This window comes from Schistocerca gregaria, chromosome 10 (genome assembly GCF_023897955.1).
Source record: "Schistocerca gregaria isolate iqSchGreg1 chromosome 10, iqSchGreg1.2, whole genome shotgun sequence".
Classification (NCBI taxonomy): Eukaryota; Metazoa; Arthropoda; class Insecta; order Orthoptera; family Acrididae; genus Schistocerca; species Schistocerca gregaria.
Window position 1 is genome coordinate 207710729 of NC_064929.1, and position 26971 is coordinate 207737699.

The window sequence follows — 26971 nt, forward strand, 5'->3', positions numbered from 1 at the left end:
CTGTCGCAATGGAAACACAAGAGTACACGCATACTGAAGCACGGTGGTTAAAGCAGTCCAACTTACGTTTCCGCCATCATGCCGAGTTTTGAGGAACCCATTCAGCCTGCTGTATCTGCCAACAGATTGTGCTAACAATCCAATGTGACTGGTCAGGTACAGATTTGCATAAGTAGTTTCACTGCAGCTGATTTATCATAACGGTGGATGTTGCAAAATGAACAAACCATACATAAAGGAGATTGAGGAGAAGTGATGAATTGGGGAATATATGGCAGTCACAAAGCAGAGTGCAAGTCCAACTGGGGAAAAGTTGTTGCGTTTATGAGGCAGCTTGAAATAAATCAGTAGGTGTCTCACAAGACAAATTGTGTAAAAAGTTACTAGACACTTGTGGTGAGTAATGATATTATGGCAAAATAATAACATTTAGCACCATGTTATCATAGTGATATACTTTATTCACTTTGTGATCACAAAATGTAAAAGCACAGAACAAAGCTAGACATCAAATGAGTTCAAAGATCATTATAAAGAGAGATCACACAAATCGATGTATCGAACCACCACGCGAAGTGTGGAGCACAGTGTAGGAGCAAAAGGAGAAGGGAATTGTATCAGGAAGGTGATCAAGGAAGACACAACGTAATATTTCATCCACGTTGGTTGTCATAGGGGATGACTGGGATGGGAGAGTGGGATCTGAATAGGAGCGGAAGGGAGGGACTGCAGATGGTTGCATAGAATGACAATTGACAGTATAACATACTCATCGGTAAAAGCTCAAAGGGAGCCATTGACAAAATCTTTGGGTAAGTGAATAGCTTGGACAAATGTAACAACACAGAACAAAGCTAGACATCAAGTGAGTCCAAAGATCATCATGAAGAGAGATCACACACATCGATGTATCGAGCTGCCACACACTCATTTCAGGAGCTTTAAGTATGTTATGACGTGTTTGTTAGTTTGACCAGTAGTTTCCTCAACGCACAAGTATTTTGAAAGAGGTCAAAACTTAGTGGCTGACAAGTATGTCGAATGTATGCTGAGGTCTTGAGGCCATTTAGCAATATATGGGCTTTCTAAATTTAGAGCAAACATTGAATTCTGGTGGTACACAACAGAGTCCAAAGAAAGCTTAGAAATAAAGAAATACTTCTTCTTTTGGAGATGTACTTTTTACATATATGAAAGGCAAACTTTGTGTTTGCTAAAATGCATATGGAGAATTTAGAATGAACTATTTTGACCACCTCAGCAAACCCACAACACACATCCTTGGAAAATTAATTAAAATTGATATAACTGGACTCATATTTGGCTAGAATACACTATGGTTACAAAAACTAAACTGTCAGAACATTACTTTAGTTGGTGTTGCAGTGTAACAGACATCTTCAGGTTCTTAGGTAAAGGATGTCAACTTTCAGAGACTGTTCTCATTACTATGGAAAGCATATATTAGAGATGATCTTCTGATGGTCTGCATTGAGAATAGTCAGTAATAGTCTAAAGAGGGTGAAGTTGCGGAGAAAACCATTCATACCAAAATAAATAAATAAGACTGAAATTTGCCGAAAAGGAAAACAAGAACAAAAAAAATCACCATTTTATGGGCTACAATGACACAAAACGAATATATATTTCATTGAGCTTTGTCTTGTGATACTCAGATATGTTCATCGACCACAGAATCATACTCATAACACTACCAGGAAAGCCGTCTGCCCCCGTTAGCTGAGTGGTCAGCACCACAGACTGTCGATCCGAAGGGCCCGTGTTTGATTCCTGGCTGGGTCAGAGTTTTTCTCTGCACAGGGACTGGGTGTTGTGTTGTCGTAATCATCATCATTTCATCCCCATCAATGAGCAAGTCGCCGAAGTGGCGTCAAATCGAAAGACTTGCACCACACGGGCGGTCTACCCGACGGGAGACCCTCGTCATACGACATTATTATTATTATTATTATTATTATTATTATTACCATGCAGTGTAGCACAGCAGGAAGAAGGGTGGGCATACTTCCTTTAGCATGCTTGGGTTTCGTGTAGCTTGTGTTGGATGGGAGTAAAGCAGCGTGTCTGTTCTGCTGATAACATGTGGCATCTTGGGTGCCTCGCTAAGAGCCAAGCATGGCCAAGTTAAAAGCAGAACATATATGCCTCTGATTACAACCCCTCACCCCAGCTGAGATGGAGTGCTGCTACAATATAGCCATGCAGGTGTGTGTGTGTGTGTGTGTGTGTGTGTGTGTGTGTGTGTGTGTGTGTGTGTGTGAGAGAGAGAGAGAGAGAGAGAGAGAGAGAGAGAGAGAGAGAGAGAGAGAGAGAGAGAGAACCTCTGAAAAAGGTTTTCTCCAAAAACTACTGGCAACTTGTCACAGAATTAGCACCAGAATAAAAAAACTGATCTGAACCCTAGTCTACAGACAAATTAGTTTTATATTATATTTTATGAATACATTCATGTAATTGATCCACCTTGTTGGGCAATGAATCCACAACCTCCAGCGTGAATGCACATTTATGTTCAACCTCCAGCGGAAATCGAAAAATTGGCAAACAACTAGAACACGGATAGGGCATGCATATTGGTGGCACTGTGTGCAAATGTGCAGCCTGCACACTTTCGATTAACTCTGTATTAGGGTGACGCAGTGGTTAATACAACTGCCTAGTAAGTGAGAGATCCCGGGTTTGACTCTCAGTCTGGCACAAGTTTTCACTCATCGCTGCTGATTCCGCGTAAAGTCCCGGTGCAGTTGATATCATTAGTGCATTCCCTTTCCTCTCTTTTCTCCCCCTCCACCCTCAATTTCCACAAAATTACTTTTACTTCTAGCCCTGTGAAGCTCACAGGTAATCCTAAATAAGCTCATATTATTGACCACAAATACCATTAAGGAGTAAACCTGCAGGAAGATAAGTATAAGAATATGAAGGACCATAAAGATGATTCCAAGATGTTCAGTTCTAAATAATTTAGGAGTATAGGATACCCTCACCTAAAAGCAGAACTGCTGAGTTGTCAACAGGCATACACAAAAGAAGGAAAACTTGCTAGTTTTCAGAATAAACCCTTTCTTGAGTTAGAATACAAATACACTCTAGCTCAAGAAAGGATTTATTCCAAAATTAGCAACATTTCCTTCTATTTGTGTGTGCCTGTCAACAACTCAATGCTTCTGCCTTTTGGTGACTAGTTTCCTTGACTCCTAAAATATTTGCATTGTGCCAGACCTTTCCTACTATAATTAAGTTCAGTTCTAAACTTTGTGTAATATTGTTACTGCATACTTCTGTGGAATAAATCTTTTTTTTGACCTCAGCAATACATATAATTGAAAGTTCAAGCCATGAATTTTTTTCGACAGTAATTGTGTAACAAATAGAACAATAAGCACACTACAAAAAATTAAGTTCTTAATTCACACTACTTCTGAAATTTGATAATAAGTGATACAGATAAATCAAAATAAGAGTCCTTTTCAGTTTCTGTCAGCCAAGTGGTGCAAACCTTCTTGTTTTGCCAGAAGGTGAACAGACAATTGGTCAATTCGTTTGGAGGCAATCTTGCAACATGGCCATTTCTTTTTCTTGCACAATCAGAAAGCCTCTCAGTATTTCATAGAGCTCTGAGTTATGTCATCTTCTGACTTCCCTATCTTCTCCTACCAGGCCTAGGATCTTCCTGAGGGATTCTCCTCTCTCTGACTTCCAGTTTCGCCATCAGATCTCTCCAGTTCATGAAAATACATTCCATGGCATACAGGACTTCTGGTCATATGACTGATGTGTAGTGCTTAAGTTTCAGGTTGCGTGACAGACATTTTTTGTTATTTGTGATCATAGTCAGTCAATGTGCTAGTTCCAACTTGTTGACTCTCATGGATAATGACATTTTTTCTGATAAGTTGGGTTCAATACATTTGTCAAGATACTTAAATTTCTAAGTCCTTTTGATGTTGCCCTAGTCTGGTAACATCTCTGTGCTACCTTCTTTGATGTTGGTGAAGAACTCTTTTCTCTCCAGTGACACTTGACGACCCACTTTGGCTGCCTGTTTTCTGAAGCAGTTTACTTGCATTGTTGCCATTTCAAGAGAATCAGCAATCAGTGACATGTCATCTGCAAAAGCCAGGCAATCTACAATCAGTCCTCTGTTCTTATAGTCCAGGTAGACACCACTCTTAACACCCAAAGTGATCAGTTCCTTGCACCATTCTTTCACAACCTTTCCGAGGTCACAGTTGAAGAGAAGTGGGAAGAGTCCATCCCCTTGGCTCACTCCAGTTTTTGTCTCAAAGATTTCTGAGATATCACCTCTAAATTGGAATGAGTGTTGGTCAAGGTTTCTAGAATGAGTCTGCATATTTTGTTGTCTACTCTAGTTTCTGGAGTATTTTGTTATGTGTTTCTCTATCAACAGAGTCATAGGCCTTCATTAAATCAACAAAGGTGATGACCACCTTGCAGTTTCTCATCTTGGAGTATGCCAGTACAGTTTCAAGGTTGAGGATCTGTTCAGCACAGGATCGGGTCTTTCTGAAGCCTCCCTGATATTCTCCCAGTCGACTACACAGTTGACCTCTTGCCCTTGTTAGTAGCGCCTTGGAGATAATCTTGTATGTTACCGGGGCAAGAGAATTTCCACAATAGTTGTTCAGATTAGTAAAATTTCCCTTTTTGTGAAGCAGATGAATCAGAGCTATTCCAATCAGGTGGTATTTTCTCTGTTGGACAGATGTCCTGGATGATCTCGGTGAGCTTGCTCATGGCATTGCTTCCAGCACATTTCCAGAGTTCAGCAACAATAGAGTCCTCTCCAGCTGTCATATTATTCTTTAGAAATTGAAGCTGAAAATGAGATTAAAGAACTGTGAATAACTGATCTCCAGGATGTACAGTCTGTGAGATGTACCCTGAAGGAAGATTGAGGATTTCAAGAAAGCCCCAAAGGAAAGGTATCCCCTGGGCAGAAGAAAGGAAAGGATTAAATCAGCAGAGGATGCGAAGAGGATGCGACAGTACTGGGCAAAGATCAACCCAAAGTAGGCTCATTCGGAAAAAGAAGAAGAAAACATTTTTCCCCATACTCTTAAGAAAATTGACAAATCACTTTTTACAGGTGAATGTGTTTAAACAAAAAGCCAAGATGCCAATTGAAGGAGGAGGTATCCCCTGCTCATCAGTCATCAGAAATTCTGATCATTCATTGACAAATTTGCTACAGGAAAACATATGTGGTTTACATCACCTTCTGACTCATAATCACACTCAAATACAGGGGAGTCATAAATGTCAGTTTTATACAAGCCTACAGGAAATGAGGCACAGTTAAAGTGGAGTCAAATGATCATGGAAATTGCAGATCAATCCAAATGTGTTTTCTTAAACTGTGGTCTTGTGAGAATTTGAGGTGGTAGTGCCACATAATATCCATCTTTTATTTGTTGGGACACATTCCATGTCTATTGCCATTGCTGTCTTCTGTAACTTTTTACTTCATGTAAATAATCTGCATATGGTAATTTCAAATCAAGAACAGTTCCTGTTGATGCAGCTTGCTTCACTAGGAGATCAACTTCCTCATTCTAGCCGATGCCAGTGTGGGACTGTACCCAGAGCAGATTGATTGTCTGCCCTCACCATGTACTACAAATGTACCACATCCAGAATATAACGGTTGGTTGTTTTATTCTATCTTTAGTGTTCAACACTTTTAAGAACACTCTGGGAGTCAGACACAATTAATATTTTTAAGGACGTTGAAGATATGCCCTCAGGCCCTAACTGTAAAGCCTACAAACTGCCTATCAGTGCTTAAATTTTTACAGCAGTGACTGTGGCAATTTTGGAAGCAATTAAGTTATTGCTTCCAAAATTGCCACAGTCATGCTGTAAAAATTTAAGCACTGCTAGGCAGTTTGCAGGATTTACAATTGGGGCCTGAGGGCATAGAAAAGCATATCCAGCATACTCCTCTTGTAGACTGTTGGATCCATCAGTGTTTACAGGATGGTCCATTGATCATGACTGGGCCAAATATCTCACGGAATAAGTGTCAAACAAAAAACTACAAAGAACAAAACTTGTCTAGCTTGAAGGGGGAAACCTGATGGCACTCTGGTTGGCCCGCTAGATGGTGCTGCCATAGGTCAAACAGATATCAACTGTGTTTTTTTTTAAATAGGAACCCCCATTGAAAATCTCTTCGGGTTTGCTGCCGGATCCTAAAATCAACTTGACTCGATATTTCGGCGATCCAACTGGTCGCCATCTTCAGGAGAATGCTGCTTGCTGATGAGTCCCGCTGAGAACTAGGATTTTAGGATCTGGCAGCAAACCCGAAGAGATTTTCAAGACTTATTACGCCGGGAAAGCCTACGAAGTCAGGAACCCCCATTTTTTATTATAAATTCATGTAGTACGTAAAGGAATATGAATGTTTTAGTTGGACCACTTTTTTCGCTTTGTGATAGATGGTGCTGTAATAGTCACAAACATATGGGTCACAATTTTAGACAGTTGGTAACAGGTAGGTTTTTTAAATTAAAATACAAAACGTAGGTACATTTGAACATTTTATTTCGGTTGTTCCAATGTGATACATGTACCTTTGTGAACTCATCATTTCTGAGTATGCATGCTGTTACAGCATGATTACCTGTAAATACAACATTAATGCAATAAACACTCAAAATGATGTCCATCAACCTCAATGCAGTTGTCAATATGTGTAACGTCGTTCCTCTCAACAGCAAGTAGTTCGCCTCCCGTAATGATCGCATATTCATTGACAATGCACTAACGCATGTTGTCAGGAACTATCAGTGGATCACAATAGCAAATATCCTTCAACTTTCCCCACAGAAAGAAATCCAGGGCAATCATATCCAATGAATGTGGGGGCCATGGTATGGTGCTTCGACGACCAATCCACCTGTCATGAAATATGCTATTCAATACTGCTTCAACCATATGCGAGCTATGTGCCAGACATCCATCATGTTGGAAGTACATCGCCATTCGCCATTCACCATTCTGTCATGCAGTGAAACATCTTGTAGTAACATTGGTAGAACATTACATAGGAAATCAGCATACATTGCACCATTTAGATTGTCATCGATAAAATGGGGGCCAAGTATCATTTCCTCTCATAATGCTGCACCATACATTAACCCGCCAACGACACTGATGTTCGACTTGCCGCAGCCATCATGGATTTTCTGTTGCGCAACAACACATATTATGCCAGTTGACGTTACCGCTGTTGGTGAAGGACGCTTCGTTGCTAAACACAAAGCGTGCAAAACAATCTGTCATTGTCCCGTAATTTCTCTTGTGCTCAGTGGCAGAACTCTACACGACGTTCAAAGTCATCGCCATGCAATTCCTGGTGCATAGAAATATGGTACGGGTACAATCGATGTTGATATAGCATTCTCAACACCAACGCATTTGAGATTCCCGATTCTCGCACAATTTGTCTGCTGCTGATATGTGGATTAGATATGACAGCAGCTAGAACATCTACTTGGGAATCATCATTTGTTGCAGGTCATGGTTGACATATCACATGCGGCTGAACACTTACTGTTTCCTTAAATAACATAACTATCTGGCCAACAGTTCGTACACTTGGATGATGTCATCCAGGATACCGAGCAGCATACATAGCACATGCCCGTTGGGCATTTTGATCACAACAGCCATACATCAATATGATATCGACCTTTTCTGCAATTGATAAATGGTCCATTTTAACATGGGTAATGTATCATGAGATGTCTGATGAGATAACAGAAATTAATCAGGTAGTGAAGGGAGACGAAAATGTAATAGTCATGGATGACTGGAATTCGAGAGTAGGAAAAGGGAGAGAAGGAAACATAGTAGGTAAATATGGATTGAGAGTAAGAAATGAAATAGGAAGCTGTCTGGCAGAATTTTGCATAGAGCATAACTTAATCATATCTAACACTTGGTTCAAGTATCATAAAAGAAGGTTGTATACATGGAAGAATCCTGGAGATACTAAAAAGTATCAGATAGATTATATAATGGTAAGACAGAGATTTAGGAACCAGGTTTTAAATTGTAAGACATTTCCAGGGGCAGATGTGGACTCTGACCACAATCTATTGGTTATGAACTGTAGATTAAAACTGAAGAAATTGCAAAAAGGTGGGAATTTAAGGAGTTGGGACCTGGATAAACTGACTAAACCAGAGGTTGCACAGAGTTTCAGGGAGAGCATAAGGGAACAATTGACAGGAATGGGGAAAAGAAATACAGTAGAAGAAGAATGGGTAGCTCTAAGGGATGAAGTAGTGAAGGCAGCACATGATAAAGTAGTTAAAAGACGAGGGCCAGTAGAAATCCTTGGGTAACAGAAGAAATATTGAATTTAATTGATGAAAGGAGAAAATATAAAAATGCAGTAAATGAAGCAGGACAATATTATGGAAATGGAAGAGGATGTAGATGAAGATGAAATGGGAGATATGATACCGTGTGAAGAGTTTGACAGAGCACTGAAAGGCCTGAGTCGATACAAGGCCCCCGGAGTAGACAACATTCCATTAGAACTACTGACAGCCTTGAGAGAGCCAATCCTGACAAAACTCTACCATCTGGTGAGCAAGATGTATTAGACAGGCGAGATACCCTCAGACTTCAAGAAGAATATAATAATTCCAATCCCAAAGAAAGCAGGTGATGACAGATGTGAAAATAACCGAACTATCAGTTTAATAAGTCACAGCTGCAAAATACTAACGCAAATTGTTTACAGATGAATGGAAAAACTGATAGAAGTCGACCTCGGGGAAGATCAGTTTGGATTCCGTAGAAATACTGGAACACGTGAGGCAATACTGACATTACGACTTATCTTAGAAGAAAGATTAAGGAAAGGCAAACCTACGTTTCTAGCATTTGTAGACTTAGAGAAAGCTTTTGACAATGTTGATTGGAATACTCTCTTTCAAATTCTGAAGGTGGCAGGGGTAAAATACAGGGAGCGAAAGTCTATTTACAATTTGTACAGAAACCAGATGGCAGTTATAAGAGTTGAGGGACATGCAAGGGAAGCAGTGATTGGGAAGGGAGTGAGACAGGATTGTAGCCTCTCCCTGGTGTTATTCAATCTGTATATTGAGCAAGCAGTAAAGGAAACAAAACAAAAATTTGGAGTAGGTATTAAAATTGAGGGAGAAGAAATAAAAACTTTGAGGTTCACCGATGACATTGTAATTCTGTCAGAGACAGCAAAGAACTTGGAAGAGCAGTTGAACGGAATGGACAGTGTCTTGAAAGGAGGATATAAGATGAACATCAACACAAGCAAAACAAGGATAATGGAATGTATTTGAATTAAGTCGGGTGATGCTGAGGGAATTAGATTAGGAAATGAGAGACTTCAAGTAGTAAAGGAGATTTGCTATTTGGGGAGAAAAATAACTGATGATGGTCGAAGTAGAAAGAATATAAAATGTAGACTGGTAATGGCAAGGACAGCGTTTCTGAAGAAGAGAAATTTGTTAACATTGAGTATAGATTTAAGTGTCAGGAAGTCGTTTCTGAAAGTATTTGTATGGAATGTTGCCATGTATGGAAGTGATACAGGGGCGATAAATAGTTTGGACAAGAAGAGAATAGAAGCTTTTGAAATGTGGTGGTACAGATGAATGTTGAAGATTAGGTGGGTAGATCACGTAACTAATGAGGAGGTATTGAACAGGATTGGGGAGAAGAGAAGTTTGTGGCACAATTTGACTAGAAGAAGGGATCGGTTGGTAGGACATGTCCTGAGGCATCAAGGGATCACAGATTTAGCATTGGAGGGCAGCGTGGAGGGTAAAAATCGTAAAGGGAGACCAATAGATGAATGCATTAAGCAGATTCAGTAGGATGTAGGCTGCAGTAGGTACTGGGAGATGAAGGAGCTTGCACAGGATAGAGTAGCATGGAGAGCTGCATCAAACCAGTCTCAGGACTGAAGACTACAACAACAACAATGTATCACAAAGCAAATACCATCTGCACTTGCGGAATGTTACGTGATACCAAATACTTATACATTTGTGACTATTACAGTGCCATCTATCACAAAGTGAAAAGAGTGGTTCATCTAAAACATTTATATTTCTTTATGTACTACACAAATATGTAATAAAAAATGGTGGTTCCTATTTTAAAAAATGCAGTTGATATCCGTTTGACCTATGGCATTACCCTAGCGCCATTTGGTTTCCACCTTAAAGCTAGACGAGTTTCATTCTTTGTAGTTTTTTTGTTTGGTGCTTATTTTGTGAGATATTTGGTCCGGTCACTATCAATGGACCACCCTGTATACAGATATACCCAGGCTACTGAGCTACAATGAAAGAATTACGTCTTCAGTTTCTGTTAACACTCAGCACATGAAATGATTAGACTTGAATCTGGCAGCTGAGTGTGTCAAGATAATATTCAAATAAAGGTAAATGTGAGGAACATTGTACAGAATCTATGACAAAATACCAAAAGTCAAAGTTTGTTCGGAGGGTCGGAACTGTAATTATTCTGTTGGAGGCATCCCAAAATTGGTGAATGCAGTCTCTACTCTTACAGGCAGGACTTTCCACGAAGGCCATTCCTTGAATGAAAATTTTATCTGGCAGCATCTGACGTCTAATGCTGAAGGACAACTCTGCTGTCTCCACCAAAGGAGCTTTTTTAGTTGAATGAAAATATGCTAACAATCACATCTAGTATTCAACACAATCAGGGTGATTTCTGTGTTTAGAGGGCAGAACTGAACTTTCTTCCTTTTATTTTGGTATGGAAAGATATGAATCCATCTACATATAGAGGAGTCCTATGTAGAGGACTTTGTTTGGAACTGAGATATGCAAGTTTGTAACAGAAAAATCCAAAAGAGGCAATAGGACTCAGTTATGATAATTATAGAGGCTCAAAAGACACTGATTACAGGAATGAATGTGTATGTTACTTTGAGTGATACAAACATTGCTATTATTCAGTCAATGACTTTAACTTGCAACTATGGCTTAATGAAGTTATAAACTTTTGTTAAAGATTACAATTTATTTAAACATCACAATTGGCGAGATTATTCTGGCCAAGAAGCTGCAAAATACTAAGTCTAGGCAAGATTCATACAAGTAAATGATAAATGGTAGAGTTTGAGGATGGAGAGCATTTTCAAGTTCTCAGTTCAATGAAAAAATTAAGTTTTGAAAGAAATCACGTTCATTGTAAAACATACATTCTAAGAAACAAAGATGCACCATGAATGTGTAATCCAAATGGGACAGAAATTAGTAGATGCAATGTACAGGTACAGACAAACAATGCTTACAATTGCAGAACAATTGGATGATTTATTCAAGAGAAAGAGCTCCACAAATTGAGAAAGTCAATAATGCATTGGTCCATCTTTGGCCCTTATGCAAGCAGTTATTTTCCTTGGCATGTATTGATTTATTTGTTGTATGTCCTCCTGAGGGATATCATGTCAAATTCTGTCCAATTGGTGTATCAGACAGTCAAAATCCCAAGCTGGTTGGAGGAACCTGCCCACAATATCCCAAAGATTCTCATCTCGAAAGAGATCCAACGACCTTGCTGGCCAAGGTAGGATATGGCAAGCACCTAGACAAACATAGAAACTCTTGTCGTGTGCAGACGACCATCTTGCTGAAATGTAAGCCCGAGAAGACTTGCCGTGAAGGGCAACAAAATGAGGCATAGAATATTGTCAACATACCTCTGTGCTGAAAGGGTGCCACAGATGGTCCTGATATGAAAAGACCAGTCCTATTTGTCAGACTGTATGGAGGACAACAGTCAGGTTGGTATCCCACCACTCTCCAGGGCATCTTCAGACATGTCTTTGGTCTGGAATATCACTGACAGGAGAACAACTGCCTTCAGTGATGAGTGTCACTTCAAACTGAGTTCTGATGGTCAGCAGTGACCAGTCTGGAGATGCTACGGACAGCAGTGGGATACCAGTCTGACTGTCACCCACTACACGGCCTGAAGACCAGGAATGGTTGTCTGTGGTTCCTCTTCTTTTCATAGTAGGACCTCTTTCATTGTCACAGTGGTACATTGATGATATTCTACTCCTTGTTTTGTCATCCTTCATGGCGAGCCATCCTTAGCTTAATTCTCTGGTACTGCACACGCGGAATTTGAATGCCCGCCAGACGTCATGAGCGTTGAAGACCCACAGAGGTCTCTGTACCAACACACCGCAAGCTGTAGCGGCGCGCACCTCCTGGCCCGCATTTAGAGTGAGGGCACCACTGTGGAACACGTGGTTGCAGTGGCCAATAGTGGTGTCCCCGATTGACTACTTAAGTGCCTGCCTGTCGCTCAGCCTGCCAGTCTAACCTCGCATGCATCTCAGGACACATCGCCTCGTATTAGACAGCATATTGACTTTTGTGTTGCTTTACAAGTGGACGTAGTTGTCTTGTTTGGTTGATGACTCTGTTGTCTGTTCTTGTTTTGTATTGTAAGCTCCTTCGTTGGTCGTGTCCGTCCTCTCCCGTTGTGTTGTTCGTGGGCCACTCCGCGGGTCCCACCATGTTTCCGTCACTACAACCCTGCGACCATTCTGGTCGCCGTTACAACAAATTCCAGCAAGATAATTCCCACCCACACAGTCATCCTCACACTTGTTGAACCCTACATTGGCCAGAAAGGTCATCAGATGTCTCCCAGAATGTGAATGCTTGGAGCAATTTTCGTAAGGCCCTCCAACCACCTCAGGAATTTTATTATCTAATATGACAATTAGACAGAATTTTGCATGATATCCCTCAGGGGGACATCCAACAACTCTGTCAATCAACGCTAAGTTGAATAACTTCTTGCATAAGGGCCAAAGGTGAACCAACATGTTCTTGATTTGCTCAGTTTGTGAAGCTCTTTCTCTTGAATAAATCATATAATATTTCTGAAACTGTAATTATTTGTCTCTCTCAACATGTGCATTGCGTCTATTAATTTCTGGTCAATTCAGATAATATTTAGATTTTCAGGATGAATACTCTGCACAAGCATTAGCAATTTAAGTAAGTTAATACATTACTTTTCATATTTAATTTCGATTATGATGGAATTTAATGGCATGCTCAGCATTTGCAGCTGGAAAAGTATATCATATAAATCTGCATCAGGATTCTTCCCAGGTAGTTGATGAACTGCAGATGTTTAGTTTCATCTGATCACTCATATGAATCAGAATTCAATAAATCAGATGGAATGACCACATCCATGACTACCATCATGATCTACTAAAACTTATATGTAACTTGTGCTTCTCTTGTGCAACATTCTGAAAGTAGTGGACAAATGTAATCAGATAGATGCAGTGTTTCTTGACTTCTGAAAAGCATTTAACTCATTGTCATGCTAACAACTATTTACAAAAATACAATCCAATGTTTCAAAACAAAATTTGTAACTGGAATGGCGATTTTCTTGGCAAGAACAATGCAGCACATTATCTTGGATTGGATCAACTTCACTTGCTACAATACCACTCCTACCCCACATATATGCGAAATTTGCAAATTATTATATGAGCTCTATAACATTGTAATTAAACAAAAGCAAATTTTACAGGAGAGCAAGATTATTTTATGCTTACCTATTTGTGCTGTCCTGAGGAAGAGAGTATATATAGGGTAAAATGCAATTCTGCTTATTTCTGTATGGTTATTACATAATTGCATATGTTATTTTTAAAATGTTATTTCAGTTTTCCTGGACACACTATACAGTGTTTATTGCTGTAAAAAGATGCATAACATCAGCAGAAGATACTGAAGAATATAACACCATTTTTGGCAATTACACCAGACATGCATATTCAGCATTACATTTTCAGTCCTCAGTTGATGGGTTTTGTTACGCTAACATTGAAATATGCTATTCAATTGATAGTTTCTTACAGAAATTGCATTCTTCTGCTGGAATATATTGACACATGTATTCCATGTGCTTTTGACCAGTAGAAGTTTATCGTAGGAGATGGGGAAAACCGAAATGTTAGAAGGTGGCAGATTTCTTCTCCAAGTCCTCTCAGTTTCTTTGTAATGCTTTGACAAACCCTGTGTTGCAATAATCTTGGTGTAGCAGGCTCATCATATGAAATTTATTGCCGGACATGCTCAGTTATTTTGAATGAGCCTCTACAGGTACCTCAATCTAGTGCAGCTGAGATGTCTGAAATCCTCTCGTTCCACTTAGCAGAAAAAAAAGAATAATAATAATAATAATAATAATCCATTGTTTTTAACATTGGCAAGGACTGGAATCCAATTATCCAGGTGACGTACCTGAATGCAGAGGTGGCTCATTTTTAAGGACCAGAAAAGGGGTAGAGAGGCTGGTTTCACCAGAAATTTTGAAATATAATTTTATCCAGCGTATTTTTTCAATATTATATCAAACAGATTGAGTATAATGTGACTTTGGTGTAGTGCAAGTGACAGATACCAGTGGTAATGAGTCACTGTTTCCACTGCCCCAATTTCGAAACACGATCTCACTCTGAGCTGCCAGAAGCCGGCCCAGGTCTCACCGCTACCTCTCTCTCACTACCCACACCCATCCCCTCAGTATATCCTTTCGTAGTGCTGAACCTTCTACACCTCATTCTTCCAGTGTTATGGGGTAGTGTCAGGTGGCCTTTCCTTCCTCCACACCCCAGGCTCATAAAACTGCAGTCACAGTGACGTGACCAAGCAGTTTCCATTCCTCCATTTCCCCCCTCGTCACGGCTTAGTGAAGGGCCAGCTGGGACAGGCTGTCTTGATGGAGCAGTTCACACACAGCCTCTTGAATGTTTCCTTGGGCCCCTAATGGAGGTGTTAGGATTAGGCTGTCAATACAGTGCAGTAGTCAATCAAACTGCCAAGTTTTGTACTTCCCTTACTTTTTTCCCATGTTGCTGTACAATGCTGATGCTGAAAGGGTCCTGCTATTCAGTGCCCTTGCACTGTGACACAGCTTATCTTCCAGAGACTTCGATCTGCTGCATCAAAGATGCTGAAAGAGACTTTGCTCTTTCCAGTTGAGTAACATGTTCAAAGAAGTTGAAGTCAACATATTTCCTGTAATGTACAACTCTAACTTCTCTAAATGACTCAGCTAAACATGTGTTACATTCCAGCTAGGTGTTGTCATGTGTCTGTCTCACATGAAACTCAGAACAATAGTGCTGTAAAAACACAAATCAAAGCTGTGATGATTTCTTTGCCATCACTGAAGTCACGGGCACTCTGTGCTATTCCCTGGTAGTTCCAAGGAAAAAACAACTCCACCCAGCAGGTAGAAGCACCTGCCCATGGCCCACGTCGGTGATAGTGCAGAACTGGTACAATCCTGATCTGCATAAACTGTCAAAAAACCTGCTGAAATTGGGCGCTTCCTATTTACTAACTATCTTAACCCACAAATATCTTTCATCAACCAATGGACATTAAGGATGAAGAAACATCTCATTCTATAAATGACACATTACCCTTGCCCTCCTCCTCTCCCTGTACCCCAGTGAATCCTGCTGTTTCTCTCCCCTCCTTTCCCTCCTGCCTGGTGATGTACACAAGGGGTTCCCAAACTTTTCCTCCAATGGAACACATTGAGAATCCTGGTACTCTGATGGAATGCCTTGTTTATTTTGAAGATCAATACAACTGCAGAAAATGAGAAGAACCTGTTTTATTCATTAATCACTTCAATTTTAAATCATAACAACAAAATTTTAAAAATAAACAGACACTGTCAAAATGGAGGAAATAACTGCCACATTATTGACAGTTTTTTGTACAGCATTCATTCACTTCCTGTGGAACACTAATGTTCCACAACACAGTATTTGGGACCCACCACCTTGGGCCCATAGCCAGAGCTGTTCTATACTGATAAGAGTAGAATAATTACACCATGCACAGATGCACTCAAAAAATCATTCTTCCTACATCACATTCATGAATGGAACAGGAAGAAACCCTAATAATTGGTGCAGGGTTATGTACCCTCTGCCATGCACTTTGTTTTGCAGAGTATAGATGTAGATGTAGATGCAGGTGACCCTGCACCCCTCACAGAAATGACAAAGCTGTCCTCCTCCCCTTTCCCTCCACCCAGAAAAGCTATCTTTCTGCAACTTTTTTTCAATATAGATAAAGGAAACCTTGTAATTTGTCAGGTAGGTCTAATAACAATGAAGCTATATTGAAAAATATTACTTAAATGAAGTATACAGATGAAAAATATTTCACAAAACAAATCTAATGTATCATTGTAGTAAATAAATTACAAATACTTTCTAAAAGAATTTAAAGTGAAACAAAACCTATGTCTTATTGTTTGTGGCAACTACTGCACACTGATTTCTTCATGATGTGTAGCAAAGAAACAATTTTATTTGCTCCTATTAAACTGCTGTCAGTATATGGAACATTAATAGTAAATAAAAGAAAATGGGTTGTAATTAAGTGTTGTGAATACATTCTTTGCCAAGAATTGTGTCATTATAATTTTACTTTCCATTTCCTTGTTTTGAGCACAGCCAGTTCAGTTGTAATGTCGTTGAAGTCAAATTAAGCAACTGTGTCATATTCCAACAACAAGATAGCTGAATTTAACAGTGTTCTTCACCATAAGTAATTTTTTTTATTATCTTTAATTTGCTGAAACTGCACTGAATTGTCATAAATATGCTCTAAGCTATTTCAATGTTTAGATATTGACAATGTAGGAAAAGATAGGTTGTGCTTATTATAACTTACCATAAGTTGCAAACAGACACTATTAAAAGACAACCAAAGATTCCAGCCACAGCCCTCATCGGCAACAGTCAAACACTCACCATTCACACACACAAGCAAGCACACCTCAAACACGCATGATTGCCTACTCTGGCAACTCAGGCCAGTGCTGACAGAGTTGGTAGTCATGAGTGTGTGAGGTGTGCTTGCTTGAGTGCATGAATGATGTGTGTTTCTCTGTTTGGCTGTTGCAATGAAGGCTGTGGCCAAAGGCAACTTGATGTGTCTTCTGAATGTTAAGTTGCAATCTATCTTTACCTTCATACCTACATTGCTGATTTTCCTACATGAAGTTTCAATTGTTCAGTGTTTGGATAAGCATCTTGTAACTGACAAATAAAAAAAAGAGTGTGCAAGGAGAATTTGAAAGCAGCTATTTTGTTAATTAGCTCCACTGTTTCAATCTTTCTGCTACATATGGCCTCAAAATCTACATCTATATTCTGGAAACTACCTTGAAGTAAATGGAATATTTTTCAAAACAAGATACACAGCTCGCATTTAACGCTTTCCTGGCAGGAAATCAAAGTGATAAGAATTATTGTGGTATATGTGAAACCTGTTTCCCATTTCAGTTAGTATTCTAGCAAATATTTTGAAGTAGCCTAACTTAAATAGTTTCATTCCAGTCCTCAGTTGGCAGAAATTGGAAAAAACCAGGAAGCCTTCAGTTAAACAGTGAATTTTTGCTTCAATACACAGCGTGCAACATTTGAAATACCACAATACTGTAATGAAGTACAGTACCAGCAAAAACGCCACTGTAGAACATGAGCTAGCTGTGTAGGCAGCTGCTGTATGAATTCATCTACGTATACATATACATATATTAAAAACATAGATTCCAAGACTTACCAAGCGGGAAAGCGCCGGTAGACAGACACAATAAAATAACACACAAACACACACACACACAAAATTTCGAGCTTTCGCAACCGGCGGCTGCTTCATCAGGAAAGAGGGAAGGAAAAGTAAAGATGAAAGGATGTGGGTTTTAAGGGAGAGGGTAAGGAGTCATTCCAATCCCGGGAGCGGAAAGACTTACCTTAGGGAGAAAGAAGGATAGGTATATACTCGCGCGCGCGCACACACACACACACACACACACACACACACACACACACACACACACACACACACACACACAAGCAGACATATTTAAAGGCAAAGAATTTGGGCAGAGATGTCAGTCGAGGCGGAAGTACAGAGGCAAAGATGATGTTGAATGACAGGTGAGGTATGAGTGGCGGCAACTTGAAATTAGCGGAGATTGAGGCCTGGTGGATAACGAGAAGAGAGGATATATTGAAGGGCAAGTTCCCATCTCCGGAGTTCCGATAGGTTGGTGTTGGTGGGAAGTATCCAGATAACACGGATGGTGTAACACTGTGCCAAGATGTGCTGGCCGTGCACCAAGGCATGTTTAGCCACAGGGTGATCCTAATTACCAACAAACACTGTCTGTCTGTGTCCATTCATGCGAATGGACAGCTTGTTGCTGGTCATTCCCACATGGAAAGCGTCACAGTGTAGGCAGGTCAGTTGGTAAATCACGTGGGTGCTTTACACGTGGCTCTGCCTTTGATCGTGTACACCTTCCAGGTTACAGGACTGGAGTAGGTGGTGATGGGAGGGTGCATAGGACAGGTTTTACACCTATTTCTTCTCCATGGATTTTAATTCCTACTCCGAATTTTTCTTTTGTTTCCTTTATTGTTTGCTCAATATACAGATTGAATAACATAGGGGATAGGCTACAACCCTGTTTCACTACCTTCCCAACCACTGCTTCCCTCTCATACCCCTCAACTCTTATAACTGGCATCTGCTTTCTGTACAAATTGTAAATAACCTTTCGCTCCCTGTATTTTACCCCTGCCACCTTCAGAATTTGAAAGACAGTATTCCAGTCAACATTGTCAAAAGCTTTCTCTAAGTCTACAAATGCTAGAAACATAGGTTTGCCTTTCCTTAATCTTTCTTCTAAGATAAGTCACAGGGTCAGTATTGCCTCACATGTTCCAACATTTCTACGAAATCCAAACTGATCTTCCCCGAGATCGGCTTCTATCAGTTTTTCCATTCGTCTCTAAAGAATTCGCATTAGTATTTTGCAGCTGTGACTTATTAAACTGATAGTTCAGTATTTTTCACATCTGTCAACACCTGCTTTCTTTGGGATTGGAATTATTATATTCTTCTTGAAGTCTGAGGGTATTTCACCTGTCTCATACATCTTGCTCACCAGATGGTAGAGTTTTGTTAGGACTGGCTCTCCCAAGGCTGTCAGTAGTTCTAATGGAATGTTGTCTACTCTGGGGGCCTTGTTTCGACTCAGGTCTTTCAGTGTTCTGTCAAGCTCTTCACGCAGTATCGCATCTCCCATTTCATCTTCATCTACATCCTCTTCCATTTCCACAAGGTATATAATATAATGAAATAATAAGCAACCCATTGCCTATAAGAAATTTAATTTCTTGAGCCATTTTGGGCACTTAGTGCCCTTCTTCGGAAGGTTATGCCAATTACATTATTTACAAGTGTCAATAATAAAGTGCATATTGTGTTGTATGCACTTTATTATTGACACTTGCAAATAATGCGATAGGCATAATCTTCTGGAGAAGGGCGCTAAGTGCCTGAAACCAGTCAAGAAATTAAATTCTTATATGCAACTGGTTACTTATTATTTCGTTATGTAATACTACAGTTGCTGAATATGGACAAAATACTAAAATGAATGAAGTGTATTGTTTGCCAAAAATGCCCTTTAATTTACCAAATATTGAAGAGAAGCTAGAAAACACACACACACAAATTGAGTTTACTTCTTTATATATTTTACTATCAGTGAGAAATTTCTTGGATATGTCATACATTGATAACTGTATAATTACCATATTTACTATTTTTCCAGTGTTCTATCTATAAGGGCAAAATCTCTTTCTTTCACATTATAGGAAACCATGGCCTGTAACAAGCAATTTCTGGTCTGCAGCAGTGAAATAATTATTAAATCAATATTCCAGCTTGGACTAAAAGTTAAAATAGCATATTTTAACTTGCAAATATTTAACACAACTGCTTTTTTGTTATGTGGGATATGAGGAACTTTTTCATGGTGAGTAACAGTTATAACACTGTTCTACTCCCATCAGTAGGTGGCAATTTTCATGGAACAGGACCATTTCTCCTCAATATAAAAGTGCATTCACTATCCTTCAATGTCCTTCCATCCACAAACATTAACTTTAAATTCTCTTCCTTTATTCATGCTCTTTTGCACACCACTCATTATCACAACATTCAATACATTACTCATAATGTGTACGCTTACAGTGTTGTCTGCAGCAACAAACGAAATAGTGATTTGACAATGTTACCACAACAATGTGAGGTGGAAATAGAAAACAGATTAGGGATGTGAGATTACTCTATTTTTACTCTATTTTAACATTTTTCACTTTTGACAAAAATGTCAGTTACAACATTGTTCAGGAGAACAATTTAGTTGTTTGTTTTAGGATTCACACACCTCATTTGAAACTCATCATTCTCATATTTTAAAAAAACATATTGTCTTTCTGAAAATTATTTAAGTAAGATGTTATCTTTATTCAAAATGTCTGTTTACAGTATCTTCAAATCTAATCCTTTCAGAAATCTAGTGTCACAGAATTGCAGCCCTAGTTTTTGTGACTCCAGATACGTGTAATTTTAACAGAGAAACATGTTTAATGAAATATTCAAACTAGAAAACCTGAGTTTCTAGAAAAACCTTTTTGGGCCTTTATAAATCATACTGCAGGCTGAAACCCGTGCTTCATAAAACAAAACCATCATTGGTATATTTTTCTGCCTAATGTGAACCTATTTCATCAAATGTATCTTAATCCAATAGGTAAAGCATATTTGATCACTAAATGTCACAAGAGTGAAATTACAATGAAATCCAGACCATTAGCTGCTTACAGGTGTTGATAAATATCAACAGGGACAGTTGAAAATGAGTGCGCCGACCAAGATTCAAATACGGGATCTCCTGCTTATACAGCAGATGCTCTATCTGACTGAGCCATCGAGGACACAGAGGATAGGGCGACTGCAAGGACTTATCTGTGGCATGCTCCTTGTGAGACTCACATTTCTAACTTACTGTCCACACACTACATCTGTAGTGCCCCTGCCCACTACACTCAACACTTGCACCAGTCAATATACTGATTCCTTTAAGAGTTCATTGACCGGTAAGCCTTATCTACATGAAGATGGTATCTTTGGTTTTGGACATATCTGAAAGAACAGATACCATCAGTGATCTTGTAGATCTCAAAGAATGCAACAGGGACAGTTGAAAATGTGTGCCCAACAGGCACTAGAACCCAGAATCACCTGTTTACGTGGCAGATGTTCTATCTAACTGAGCCATCGAGTATACAGAGGATAGTGCAACTGCAGGGACGTATCTCTGGCATGCTTCCTGTGAGACAAACATTTTGGACTTACTATCCACACACTACATTTGTAGTGCCCCTGCCCACTATACTCATTACTCATGACAGTCAATCTATAAATTCCTTTAAGAGTTTGAGCTATTTCAGTGCATCTGCAGTGAAGAAGGTCATTGGCATGTCCAAAAGAACAGATACCATTGGTGCTCCTGCAGCACTTGAAGAATGAAATTATAATGAAATCCAGACAATTAGCTGCTTACAGGCGTTGATAAATATCAAAGGTACAGTTGAAAATTTGTGCCCCAACCAGAACTCAAACCCCGGATCTCCTTCTTACAGTGTACCTGCCAACTTCTCTCCAACAGGCTAATGCTACACTCAGGAGTTGTTTTGCCATTAGATGGGTGCTGAGCTATTGCATAAGCCTCGAGGACATTATCAGAGTGTTCTGTTAGTATACATCTATGACACTTGTGTGGCTATAGTTACCGCATGCAACATCTCCTGGGAGACTAGTAGCTTGTAACTGATCCACCACTGCCTGTTTACTGTAACCCTCACATTGATGATGGGACACAGAAATTGCTTTGCTATTGCATACATCAGACTCCCTCCCAATTTCTCTCCAAGAGACTAATTCCACCCTCGGGAATTGTCTCCCCATTAGGCAGGTCCTGGGCTATTGCATAAGCCTCAAGGACATTGTCAAAGTCATTCTGCAAGTGTACCTCTATGATACTGGTAGGGCAATGATCACTATATGTAAACTCTCCTTGGAGTCCAGCAGCTTGTAGCTGATGAAATGCTGCCTGTTTACTGTAACCCTTGCACCCTCACATTGACGATGCGATGCAGAAATTGCTTCCCGATTACATACTACACGCTCCATGCTGACTTCTCTCCAAGAGACTAATGCCACCCTCAGGAGTTATCTCACCATCAGGTTGGTGTTGCGATGCTCCATAAGCCTGCCATGGCTATGGTCACCACATGGAACCTGTCCGGGAAGTCCAGTAGCTTGTAATTGATGCATCACTGCCCGTTTAACCCTCATACCCTCACATTGACAATGTGACACCGAAATTGCTTCACAATTTATAGTTTGCAGGTGACCTTATCAGTGGTTGACCAATCACCTAACTGTAATTTAGTGCACCGCGACTCTTGTAATCACTTGCATGGACCTTCTGTGTTTTGTGCATGTGTATACAATTTCACGCTCACTAATGCTAGTGGTCTCGGTAATGGTCAGGTTACTGTGGCTGTAGTACATCGACCTAAAGTAGACACCGCAGCAGGTCTGGAGATTTTTAACATCTGAGAAGTTATTGTTTATCATACATTTCAGATATGTGAAGTGTATAACAGAGATCATGGTACATCTTATTATATGTCTGCAATGCCATTGGTTCTTAGGAGGAGAAATCATCCTAAAATAAAGGAATCAGTGTCCATGTGCGTTAAAGGTGCACAGAATTGTGCTAAAATTGAAGTTGTTGGTGATTTCATGCATTATTATAGAATCAGAAATAAAGTATCTCTCCTTTCCTTACGTGACCTTAAAAAAATAATAAAAGATAATAAAATAATAAAATATTACATGTCATCTAATATGCTAATATGATATATATCTGGTATGACATATATCTTCGATACGCTAGCGTCATACGTGCGGTGTTCTAGGTACTTCGCCCTGCCCACTCATGGTACCTTGCACATGACGCTCTAGTTTTACAAGCACTGTAGGGCACTAAATTGTCATTAGGTGATTGCGCAATTGGATGATGTGGTTAGTGATAACTGGCAACTATAAAAGTGACGTTTCTGATAAGACAGCATCAGTCTTCATGCAGCTGCATGTGAAGGATTATCGACACAGACTAGTGATCCCGCATTATTATAGGAGGAGAAGGCATTCACGCCTTACAGTATATAAAGCTATTTATGGTATTGTTATTAGTGCAAAGAGATGAGTAGGTGTGCAAGTAATTTTGCATGGGCCTACAGTGTTTTGTGGATGTGTATTCAACTTTATGCTTACTAACACAGATGCCAGTGGTCACGGTAATGGTTGGGTTACAATGGCTGTAGTATGTGGACCTAAAGTAGACACTGTACCAGACCTGGGGACTTTTAACAGCCAAGAAGTTATTGCTTATTGTACATTTTGTGATTACGTACTACAGACTCCCTGCTGACTTCTCTCCAAGAGACTAATGATACCTTCTTAAGTTGTCTCTTCATTAGGTGGACGCTGGGCTACTGCATAAAACTCGAGGAAATTGTCGGAGTCATTCTGCCAGGGGACAACTTTGATATTGGCGCAGCTACAGTGACTACATGGAATCTCTCCTGGAAGGCCAGCAGCATGTATGTGATGCACCATTGCCCATTTACTGTAACCCTGGCACCCTCACATTGATGATGGGACACAGAAATTGTTTCGCTATTGCATACTACAGGCTCCCTGCCAACATCTCCCCAAAAGTCTAATTCCACCCTCAGGAATTCTCATGCCATTAGGCAGGTGCTCGGCTATTGCATTAGTCGTGAGCAAATTATTGGACTTGTTCTGCTAGTAAACATCTATGCTACTGGCACAGCTATGGTCACTGCATGGAACCTCTCCTGGGAGTCCAGTAGTTGTAACCAATCCACCTCTGCCCATTTACTGTAACCTTTACATCCAGACATTGATGATACAATACAGATATTGCTTCGCTATTGCATATTGCTGATCCATGCCACCATCTCTCCAAGAGACATTGCCACTCTCAGAAGTTGTATCACCTTTAGACAAGTGCTGGGCTATTGCATATGCCTTGAGGATATCGTCAGAGTTATTCTGCTATTGTACATCTATGACACTGGTGTGGCTCTGGTCAAGCCATGGAACCTATGTTGGGAATGGAGAAGCTAGTAACCGACGCACCACTGCCCCTTTACTGTAACCCTCGTACCCTCAATTTGATGATGCGACACAGATATTGCTTCGCAGTTGAGTACTACAGGCTCCCTGCCAGCTACTCGCAAGAGACTAATGCTGCCCTCAGGAATTGTCTCACCATTACATGGGTGTTACACCACTGCATAAGCTACGAGGACATTGTCGGAATCATTCTGCTAGTGCACATAGATCACACTGGCGTGGCTACGGTCACTGTATAGAACCTCTCCTGGGAGTCCAGCAGCTTATAACCGATGCACTGCTGACCATTTACTGTAACCCTCACACCCTCACATTGATGACGCAACACAGAAATTACTTAGCAATCGCATTCTATAGGCTCCCTCCTGACTGCTCTCCAAGAGACTAATGCTGTCTTCAGGAGTTGTCTCAGCATTAGGAGCGTGCTGCACTTCTGCACAAGAATCGACAATATTATCAGAGTCATTCAGCTAGTGAACATCTGTGATCCTGGCGTCACTACTGTCACTGCATGGAGCCAATCCTGGGAGTCCAGTAGCTGGTAGCCTATGTACAACTGCCCATTTACTGTATCCCTCATACCCTCACATCGACGATGAGACACAAAAATTGCTTCGCGATTGCCTATTACAGCCTCCATGCTTACTTCTCTCCAAGATATCATTGCCACAATCAGGAGCTGTCTGGCCATTAGGCAGGTGTTGTGCTACTGCCTAAGCTTTGAGGATGTTGTCAGAGTCTATCCGCTAGTGTAAGTCTATAATACTGGTGAGGTTATGGTCACTGCATGGAACCTATCATTGGAATCCAGTAGCTTGTAACCAATGCCCCCATAACCTATTTACTGTAACTCTTGAACCTTGACATTGATGAAGCGACACAGAAACTGCCTCACAATTGGATACTGCAGGCTCCCTGCCAGTTTCCTCCAAGAGACTAATGTGGCCCTCAGGAGTTGTCTTGCAATTATGCAAGAGCTGACATTGTTGGAGTCATTCTGCTAGTGTACACCTGTGATACTGGTGCAGCTATGGTCACTGCATGGAACCTATCATGGGAAGCCAGTAGCTTCTAACCAATGCCCCGCTGCCCATTTACTGTAACTCCTGAACCCTGACACTGACGAAACAATTGGTAGGGATGTTAGAGCACGATATAAAATGGTAGAAAGGTAGCCTGAGTAAAGTAAGGTATCCTAATTAAGTAAGAGAGTATAAAGGGTTCAAATGTAGGAAAATGCATCAGCTGAAGTTGTAGTGGAAACTAGGAATAATTCGAGATAACCCAGGATACTGGAAACAGTGATCTGGCATATTGATGTATGAATCATGTTGGAGTGGTTTAAGTTAAAAAGATTGAATGACAGCTAAGTAAAAAGGAAATGCAGATTGTAACTAAATTAATGGCACAAAGTGCAGATAATATATTAAAAAGAGATTCTTTTTTTAACAATATTATGAAAAGGATAGTTGCTACTCGCCATATGACAGGAATGCTGGGTTGCAGATAAGCACAACAGAAAGACTGTCAGAAAATGAGCTTTCAGCCAACAAGGCCTTCACCAGGGCGACCCCCCCCCCCCCACACACCCACACACACACACTAGCTGCAGAGGCCACACTGCAAGCAGCTGTGCATGATGGGAGATGCAACAGGGTAGTGGGGTTGAAGAGGGGAGTGGGACAGGGTGGGAAGGGGAGGGGGAGCAGGGTAGGGATGGGGAATGGTAAAGTGCTGCTTGTGGGAGCATACAGGGAAGAGGTGGAGAGAGGGTAGGGCAACTAGGTGAAGTCGGGAGGATAGATGGTGGGTGGGGGACGGGGCAGGGTTAGTGGAAAAGGAAGGAGGTAAAAATAATGCAGTTGTATTGGAGGAGTGAGGACTGTCTAGTGCTATAATGGGAATAGGGAAGGAGCTAGAGGGTAAGGACAAAGACTAATGAAGGTTGGGGCAGGACGGTCATGGGAATATACGATTTACTGCACAGAGAGTTCCCACCTGTACAACTCAGAAAAGCTGATGTTGGTGGGAAGGATCCAGATGGCAAATGATGTGAAGGAGTCATTGGATGGCATGCTCAGCAATGGGATGGTTCAGCTGTTTCTTGGCCACAGCTTGCCATTGGCCATTCATGCGGACAGACAGCTTATTTGTTGCCACGCCTACACAGAATGCAGCTCAGTGGTTGCAGCTTAGCTTGTAGATTACATGAACAGTTTCAAAGGTAGGCCTGCCATTGATGGGGTAGGTGGTGCTTGTGAACAGTCTGGAGTAGGTGGTGTTGGGACGGGTCTTAAATCTAGGTCTGTGAAAGGGATATGAGCCATGAGGCAAGGGGTTGGGAGAAGGAGTCGTATAGAGATGAACGAGGGTATTGTATAGGTTCGGTGGGAGGGTTGGGAGGATAGTGGGTAGCACAGTCCTCATTTCAGGACATGACAGGAGGTAGTTGAAACCCTGGCAGAGAATGTGATTCAGTTGCCCCAGTGCTGGAATGTACTGAGTCACAAGGGGAATGCTCCTCTGTGGTTTGACAGTGGGACGTTGGGAGATGGTGGGTGACAAGAGATAAGGCACAGGAGGTCTGCTTTTGTACAAGGTTGGAAGGGTAATTTCAGTCTGTGAAGGCCTCAGTGAGACCCTCAGTGTATTTTGAGAGGGACCGCTCGTCACTTCAGATACAACGGCCATGGGTGGCTTGGCTATATGGAAGCAAGTGCTTG